Genomic DNA, 9,873 nt, shown 5'->3' with positions numbered 1-9,873 from the left:
AATGTCTTAGTACTGGTTAAACATATAGAGTTATTTATACATACACAACGTTGTAAATAATTTATCGTGCTATGATGGTATTATTATGGTGATGTTTAAGAATTTTCAGTAGATGTCTTAACTTTAATCCTCATTCGCAGTAAAGTCTCCCTCCTCTCTGCCCACAGAATCAGAGTTCCTCAGATTTTTCCCAAGTGCCAAAGCTTAACAGTAAAAAGAAAAGGGGTTATAAAATTTACAATATCCAGACACATTCAACTTCCCTCCTGCACGAAATCATCCAGTAGCCTACCTACCAGAAACACTCCATTTCAGTCAACATCCAGTACATGACCCCTATGAGGCAGGGGTGGATCCTTTCCACATTCCAAAACTGGGCTGTTTTTTTGGAATTTTGACTTCCCTCAAAATATTTTCTTTTCCATTAATAATCAGTCACAAATGACAACAACAAAAACACATCAAAAGCGCATTCTTACTCTGTGTTCCTGGCTTTCAAGGCCACACTCTCACTATGATGGCCTCTCACCACCCTCCACCTCCATCACGCTTCTCTCCTCACAGCTGGGCCGCCTTCCCACCCCTCCCCCACCCCCACCCTCATCCCATACCACCACCAAGCAGCGCCACCCCACGCAGGCCATGACAATTCTCTGAGTCAACCTTGCACAATAAGAAGTTCAAACATTTCTATCTATCTATCCGTCTATGTATAGCCCCACTCTCTAATCCCACAAAGGGTGGCCACAGACAAAACGCCTCAAAGTTGCTCTGTCACCCACCATTTAACTGCCGTCTCCCCTACTCACTTCCCCCTCCCTCATATACCTCTCAAGTTCAAATATGACCGCAAAAAATTGAAAATGTCATATGACGTGAACCACATATGTTGATTGCACATCTCATGATGTGAACCAGTGCCTAGGGGTTAATGAATAAGTCAGTTAGGAGTCTACCATTTATTGAGTATCCTTGTTTGTCAGACTGGTCACACATTATTACCACATTAACCCTTTTTCCGCGGGCCGTCACTACCGTGATGCTTTTTACATCAGTACCATACTGCGAAGCATCACTTCTGTGATCCAGGGATTTTTTTAATCGCCTGGGCTTTCAAGTACTGTCTTGTATCATCTCTCAGTACTTCCAGTGTGTAGCTATAGGCAGCGCTGCTATTACCGCTAGCACTCACATCCAATGTTACCATTTTATTAATTTTTCTGTGTTTGCCTCGCCTCCCCACCTCCCCTCCCTTACCCCCTCCCCCACCTAGCTACAGCCTGGCCGCGCAACACAACTCCCGTCCGGCTTTTTCCATTCACTCTTTCCATTGAAATGTGCCCTATGCCTTATTCACATACAAAAAATATATAATAAAAGGAAAAATGCTAATCAATCCTGCCATTGGCCATGAGGCACCTGGCAACACCCTACGTGCACTTGGTTGCTAATTTTCCCTGTTCATTACCCATTGAAATGTCGCTTATGACCTGTTTTCATACTAAAAAAATATATAAAAAAAGGGACAAAGCTAAATAACATTTCCATTGACCTGGAAGTAGCTAATTTATCGTGTATTTTCTAGATTTCCTGCTATCCCCGCGGGAGGGGCACGGCAAAGCCCAGCCATCCCCATGGGTAAGGGGTTAACCAGTAATTAAAAAAATGCTACACCTTTGTATCAGAGCCAAATTTCACTCACGATTTTCAATTTTAGACAAACCAAGCTGAATCTACAGCATCCTGAGTCGACCCACTCTGGTCCGATTGATGGGTTTGTTTTATAAGTCCCATTGTTGGCTTCATATCTCATTTGTCTTGGCGAATGTTCTGGAAAGAGGTAAAGAGAGTTAGACACGGTATCTAAGAAGTTAGTTGGGGAGGGAAAGATAAAAATGGTAGATTACTTGTGTAGAAGGGAGAAAAAGTGAGCAGATGGAGCGAACACTTTAAGGAATTCTTGAACATAGAGAATGAAAGTAATGCCAGTATAAGTGGCTGGGGAATGGCTGGAAGAAGGAGGGATGTGAGAAGAGAAGAAGAAATCAGTAGGATGGAAGTTGTGGAAGCAATGAAAAAAGTTAAAATGAGGAAAGCCTCAGGAATTGATGGCGTGTGTGGTGAAATGCTGAGGCATAGGGGAGAGATAGTATTAGAATGGATGTGGAAATTGTGCAGATTGGCCTGGAAGGAAGGTGAAGTCCCGGATGATTGGAAGTCAGGTATAATTATTCCCCTGTACAAAGGAAAAGGTGAAAAAGAAGTGTGTGGTAATCATAGGGGCATTTGGCTTCTGTGTAATGAGGATAGTACTGTATATAGTAGGATACTTATTGACAGAGTTAGGGAAATAAAAGAGGAATTACTTGGAGAAGAACAGGGAGGTTTTAGGAAGAGAAGAGGTTGTGTAGATCAGATATTCATTCTTAGATCTTTAGTGGAAAAGTAATTTAATTTATCTTTGCTCTCAAATCGAAAACAAGTGTGTGTGTGTGTGTGTGTGTGTGTGTGTGTGTGTGTGTGTGTGTGTGTAGATAATAACTCCTGTTTTATCAGGTTTTACGGAAATTTGGTGGAGGGATCCACGGAGCTGTTGATCTATTGTTTTATACAACGGCACAGTAGATCAAACTTGAATGAAATCGACTTGGGACAGCAAGAAAATCTAGAAATATACAGCAGATTAATAAGGTTAAAATACAGTATCTTAAAAGAGATACTATGCAAAATAATGCTTAACGTGACGAAACCTAGCTTCGCACCAGACCATTATCTCGTTTTAGCAACATTCCAGATTATGTCTGTTTAATTTTTCACATCTTACATAAATATGTTTTTTTATGCTCCAGCATTGTTGAGACTGTCAGTGTTGGTGGCTCTGAGTCCGTATAAATTACTTCTTTTGTGAAAATAATGCATTGAATCTGAATAAGTTACTTCTGGTACACTTTATTCTAAAACGTTATTCCTTGAGTTGGTGAATGCAGTCGAGAACCTTGGCAAGCGTTCTGTTGTACCTGTGACTAATGAATTTTATGTCAGCTGTCAACAACTGACATGTAAGGCAGGGTAGGGCTGGAAAAGTATTAAATTGAAGGTTCTGTGTTAATAGTTTAATACTTTTTATTAGCGAATAAAAAAAAAAAATGTTAATATTTATTTCTTTATTTTTCTCATAAAAAATCCAAGGGCATAAAGTCTGAAAGTTGCTTCATTGCCGAAAAGCAAAAATTCTCCCTTTATTGTAATACTCACTGGAATTTTCCAATGGTATAAGAGTTCGTAGATTTACCATCCTGTGGTGAAGCATGTTTCTATAGGAACTTCCCAGTCTGTGAGTGGATGTATTTTCGTAAACCTTGTCCATGTTACTCTTTCACCAAGAGATGAAGAAAAAAGAATTCCGGTTTTATAATACTGTACTGCATATCCTGAAAATGTATTATAGCAGCCTGGGTGACTACCACTGGTGCAGTTAGGGAAAGTTAATTAATACATCTTCCTCCTAAGTACTTAATGTTTGCGGCAGCAGGTTTTACACCATCCCTGAATTTGCAGGATGAGACGGTACATATAGTGCCAATAATAAAATCTGTTCACTTAACATCTGAACGAGACAGCCAGTAGTGATAAATCCTCTATACCGGTGGGGGTCCTATTTGAATCCAGTCGAGAAAATTCAAGGCTGCTCATATAACAAAACAGTAGAATCATGTCGCATACCTCAGTGCAGAGGCGCTTCCCAGGAAAGGAAATAAGATAGTTCTAATCATGTGGAGTCTAATCAAAGCAGATACGGCTTTATCCATTTTATGACGAGCACTATGGAGTCAGTTCCACTTGAACCAGAACTATTCATTTTGACCAAGTAATTGTTATAAGATGATTGATGATGATTGATAATGGATGATGATGATTGATGATGGATGATGATGATTGATGATGGATGATGAAGATGATGATGATGATGATGGATGATGATGTTGATGATGATGATGGATGATGATGTTGATGATGATGATGAATGATGATGATGGATGATGGATGATGATGATGATGATGATGGATGAAGGATGATGGATGATGATGATGATGATTATGATGATGATGATGGATGATGATGATGGATGAAGGATGATGGATGATGAAGATGAAGATGATGATGATGATGATGGATAACACCGTGTAACACAAAATTTGTCCATGAGTTAAAACTATTTATTTTCTGATTTTTTAGGGCATAAATAATTAAAAATGAGCAGTCACCAAGTTCAGACTTCGGTTCTGAGATCACGAGATCGATTTATTGATTTTTTGCCATTTTTGCTCATTATTTTAAGGGTTTTTCACAGTATTTGCTTTTAAATCAAATGAATCCTGTTAACCCGTGGCGTCCCGTCGACGTACTTCCACGTCCTCACGTTATGTCACTGCCAATCCCGTTGACGTACTTCAACGTCCTGCAATTGCAAGGTTCATAATTTCCACAATTTTCAAAATTTGCGCGAGATTTTCGATTCGCCCACGTACCCAAGCCTCCCCTACCTGCCCCCAGGCGGGCAGCGTCATAGACCCCGTGTGACCTGCGCTCGCCCTTGTCTCAGTCACTCACCTGTTAGCAGTGACCCAGGTCAGACATGGCGCGTAAAGGTCTCTCAGACAACGAAATACAATCTGCCCTGGATGCCTTCACTGGAGATAGTGATTCTTCACTTGATGATGATGTGGTGGATCGAGATTATGTGCAGCCTGAGGAGGAAATAACAAGCAGTGATGAGGAGGTCCCTTCGCCCCGGAAAAAGCGGTATGTCACGTATCGTAAGGCAAGGGAAGGCCAGCCTGCACGCAAAACACCTGCATGGACCTCTCTCCATCCCCTAGAGAGAGATTCTGATGAGGACGAGGATGAGGACGATGACGATGACGGCGGCTTAGGACGTGATGTTGCCTCGTGGTTGGGGAAGGAAAAAATCTCACCCCGAGGATCAGAAGGTGGGGCGAGAAGGCAAATAAAGTATGGCCTAGTGTTTTGTCTGCGGAAGGCGAAAGTGGTGTGGTGGGAGTGCGGGGTGAAAGGGAAGTGGTGTGAGGGAGGCAGCACGAGCACGTGGTGCACGTAGGCCTAGGGGAGAGGAGGTGGAGCCATTCCCCAGCACGTCTTTCGCCATACAATATTCCCAAACTTCCTCCCCACAGCCCCAGGATGTGGGGAAAGGAAGGAAAGGGAAGGGAAAGGGTAAAGGAAAAGGGAAATGGAAGAGAAGTACGAGTGATGAAAGGCGCCGCTCTCCACCTCCCCCACCACCACCAATGTTGCGTTGTGCCTTCAGCCATGTTTCAGAGAGTACCATAACTTCCTACACTACTGAAACTGTGTGGGATGGCGATATGATGCTCAGTATAATGGTAAGGCCAGTCAGTATGTGCCAAGTCTTATATAAAGTTGAAACGGGTGTAATGTGTGCAGGAAAGTAATGTATAAGTTGAGAAATAGTGTAAGTTGAACGAAGTGATATGAAAACTACACCCACTGTATAAATCTGCGAAAATATGACGCTCAGTATAACACTCTGGTCAGTAAATATGTGATAGCAAGAATATAAAGTGGAAACGGGTGTAATGTTAGCATGAATAAAACGTATAAGTTGAAAAATAGTGTAAGTTGTAATAATTGATGTCATGAGTATACCCACTGTGTAAATCTGCAAAAATATGACGCTCAGTATAACACTCTGGTCAGTAAATATGTGATAGCAAGAATATAAAGTGGAAACGGGTGTAATGTTAGCATGAATAAAACGTATAAGTTGAACAATAGTGTAAGTTGTAATAATTGATGTCACGAGTACACCCACATTCTGGTCAGTAAGTATGTGATAGGAATTATATAAAGTGGAATTTGTTGTAATGTTAGTAGTAAGGTATTTTATAAGTTGAATACCAGTGTAAGATGAAACAAATGATATCGCGATAACACTCCCTGTGTAAGTACGCGCTAATATGACGCTCAGTTGCATCGTAAGTTCTGAAATTATGTGATATCTATTATATCAAGTGTAAACATGTGCAATGTTAGTGGAGAATTATTATATAAGTACAAAAATAGGTTGTAAGTTGAAATAGTAGTCATAGCGACTTCACCGTTTGTGTTATTATGCGCTATTATTACGCTATATGTTTACGTAAGGCCTGAAATTATCTCAAAACAGTTCTATAAAGTTGAAAAGTGTATAATGTTATTAGAAAAGTATTATGTAAGTAGAAAAAACACAATACGAGTTGAAACAACAGTCACAGCGAGTTCACTCACTATGTAAATAAGTGCTAACATTACGCTAAATGTTATCAAAAGGCCTGTGAATACGTAAAAACAGTTCAATAAAATGTAAAATGGTATAATGTTATTGTAGAAGTATTATGCAAGTAAAAAAAATGATATGTATCATGATTTTCGAATGTTAGCGATTCATCGTGACCAAGTTGCCCGATTTTGCTCGTTTCGCACGATGGTACAATGCTTATTTCTGCTCTATTTTTGTATACAATCCAATATACTCTTTTATCACATGTTTTTATGTTTGTAATAAATACATATCTACTTACTTTCATTGGTTTCCCAGACTTATAATACCATAGAAAACGTTAGAGGCTCAGACCGCCTACGGAGAATACGGGGCCAGGTGGGACCAAGGCATACCTGTTTAAGGTAATTATGGACCCCGGGGAACAATTTCTTTGTCACTGACCATTGTTTCTGACCAAAAGCGAAAGTTTTAGCAAAAAAAGAAAAAAAGGGTCGAAAAATGGTCGGGATTGGGGGGTACCAGTGGTGAAAAAGTGGTCGGGACGGGGCGGGTTAAGTATAATTCTAATTGATGTTAACACGATTATTACGATAAATCAATGAGGAAAAATGAAATTTTCCAGGCCCCGTCTTTAGATATGAAATTAAAAAGAAGGAAACGAGTAGGGAATAATTATGTATTATAATATGTTAATACACAGACAGTGATACAGTGCAGTGGTGCAGAGCCTTGATAAAGAGTATTGCTACGGAGAATTGATACAAAATTGACACAAAAATTCTAGCATTATTCATCTATCTATCTATCTATATACCTAGGCTGCTTCCCCCAAGGAAAGGGAGGTAGCCGAGACAGGACGACTCACTCTCCATTTACTCATCCATTCAAACACATTTATTCGCATCTTAGCCCCAAAGGGGAGAACGGACAGATCCTCACCGCACCACACCGCACAAGGGTCAACTGCACAATGCAATCAGTGACATCCGCAGCAGGGCCCGACAGCAGAACTGGTTTACCCCTGCCACATCATAATACACCCATCCCCTTACCCGCACCTGACCTGACTAGCTGATCATAGTTTAATCAAAAAGAAGTTTTTCTATGAGACTGGCGATTGCATTTCAGTTCACTCTCGCGCAAAAGGTTCCAGATGCAGTCCCCAATCATATTTTCTTTGTACTGTCCCTTGTAGCGTTCCTCGAAAGAGCTGACATCCTGGTGAAAACTTTCACCTTGTTCTTCTGAATAGTTTCCCATGTTTTCTTTGAACTTATCAAGGTGGGCGTGTAGTACACTACGTGCAGTTTCAGCGACATCCGGCAGCCCATGCTCCGGTACGTGTCCACAAGTTCGTCAACGATTTCCCTGTAGTTCTCTGCCTTGTGGTTTCCAAGGAAACCTTTGACTCGAGAAATGAAGCTCGTCCAAGCTGCCCGCCCAACCTCAGAGAGCTTCTCAGGAAAGCTGTTGGAGATGATAAGTCGCTTCACCTGAGGGCCCACAAATGCCCCAGCTTTGATCTTCGCCTCCGACAACTTTGGGAACAGCTCCTGGATGTGCTTGAAGGCCTCGCCCTCTGGATCCAGTTGTTTAACAAACTGCTTGATGAGGCCCAGTTTGATGTGCAGGGTTGGCATTAGCACTTTCGTTGGCTCCACCAGCGGCTCTTGCTTCACGTTATGGGTCCCAACCTCATAGCCGGTCCTAAGGGGCCAGTTCCTCTTCTTGTAGTGAAGAGCTGTATTTAGGCTATCCCAGAGGCAGAGATAGCAAGGGAACTTGGTGAAGCCTCCCCGAAGCCCCATCAAGAAGGCCACCATCTTGAAATCGCCAATGACATCCCAGGTGTATTGGTCGTAATTCAGTGCACTCAGCAGGATTTTGACGTTCTGGTACTCTTCTTTCATGTGCACTGAATGAGCCAGAGGAATCGAGGGCCACTGATTTGTGCTGTGCAGTAAAACAGCTTTGAGGCTTTTATATGAACTGTCGATGAAGACAAGCCAGTCAGAGATGTAGCAGGGAATGCCCATAATAATAATGGATTAAATTAAAAAAAAATAATATTCTTATTTCAACAAAACCGATGTACTGACAACAATCCCGAAGTTTAAAATCACTGACAGCTTTTTTCCAGTGTTTTGAAGCATAATGAATAAAAATATTAAGGTTATTGCCCAGAAACAAAGAAAAAAAAATTGTGTTACACGGTGTAATGGATGATGATGATGATGAATGATGGATGATGAATGATTGATGATTATGTATGATGATGAATGATGGATGATTATGTACAGTATGTTGATGAATGATGGATGATGATGATGATGGATAATGGATGGCTGATGATGGATGATGAATGATGGATGATGATGGTGATGGATGATGATTTTTTTTAATGCGAAGAAGAAGGAACCAAAGGCCGCGAGCCCGCAATTATTGTTCCTTCCAAGAGAAAAACAAAATACAAGAGAGACCCAAATTCAAGATCCGATCATTTCGAGATGCCTGGACACACTGCGTTTGAAAGACTGGAGATCATAGGAAGCAGGAAACACAGACAGAGGGATACAGTTCCAAAGTTGACCTGTTGCATAAATGAAGGACTGGGAGTAACGGTTAACTCCTGCATTAGAGAGTTGGACAGAAAAGGGATGAGAGTTTGCTGCTAGACGGGTGCTACGCACCCATCGTAGAGGTGGAGAGATGCAAGCAGACAGTTCAGAGGAGCAGTGACCATTGAAATAGCGATAGAAAAGAGATAAAGATGCAACAGTGTGACGAAGAGACAGAGGTTGAAGGGAATCAGTAAGAGGAGGAGAGTTAATGAGACGAGAAGCCTTTGATTCCACCCTATTGAGAAGAGCCGCATGTGGAGAGCCTCCCCACACATGAGAGATGTACTCCACACAGGGGCAGAAAAAACCCTTGTATAGAGTCAACAATTGTGCAGGGGTAAAGAAGGAACGGAGTCAGCTAAGCACGCCTAATCTCTTGGAAGCAGATTTTACAAGAGATGTAGTATGATCTTTCCAAGATAAGTCCCGAGTAAATGAAACCCCAAGCATATTCAAGGATGATGCAGGATTAAGCTGAATATTATTAAACATTAGTGGGTATACCTGTGGAAGATTTTGCTGGGTTAATAGGTGTAAAAACTGAGTCTTTGATGCATTAAAAACAACAAGATTATTTTTACCCCAGTCAGAGATACGAGCCAACTCAGACATTAGGTGTGCCATAGCCTCATCCCTTGTTTGTTGAAGTAACTGCTGAGATGGACGTTGCGGGAATCGAATGGAAAGGTGAAGGGTGGAGTCATCAGCATATGAGTGGATAGGGTTAGATGTACAGCTTAGAAGGTCATTGATGAATGAAAGGAAGTGAGTTGGTGATTGGACAGTGCCCTGAGGAACACCACTGTTATTAGATCTAGGAGAAGAATGATGGCCGTCTACAACAGCGGCTATAAAACGACCAGAAAGGAAGCTAGAGATGAAGGCACAGATAGAAGGATAGAAACCGTTAGAGGGCAGTTTGGAAATTAAAGATTTATGCCAGACTC

Source organism: Coenobita brevimanus, chromosome 40 (genome assembly GCF_032717465.1).
Source record: "Coenobita brevimanus isolate Jiangsu-jjx chromosome 40, ASM3271746v2, whole genome shotgun sequence".
Classification (NCBI taxonomy): domain Eukaryota; kingdom Metazoa; phylum Arthropoda; class Malacostraca; order Decapoda; family Coenobitidae; genus Coenobita; species Coenobita brevimanus.
This window is presented reverse-complemented; position numbering follows the sequence as displayed.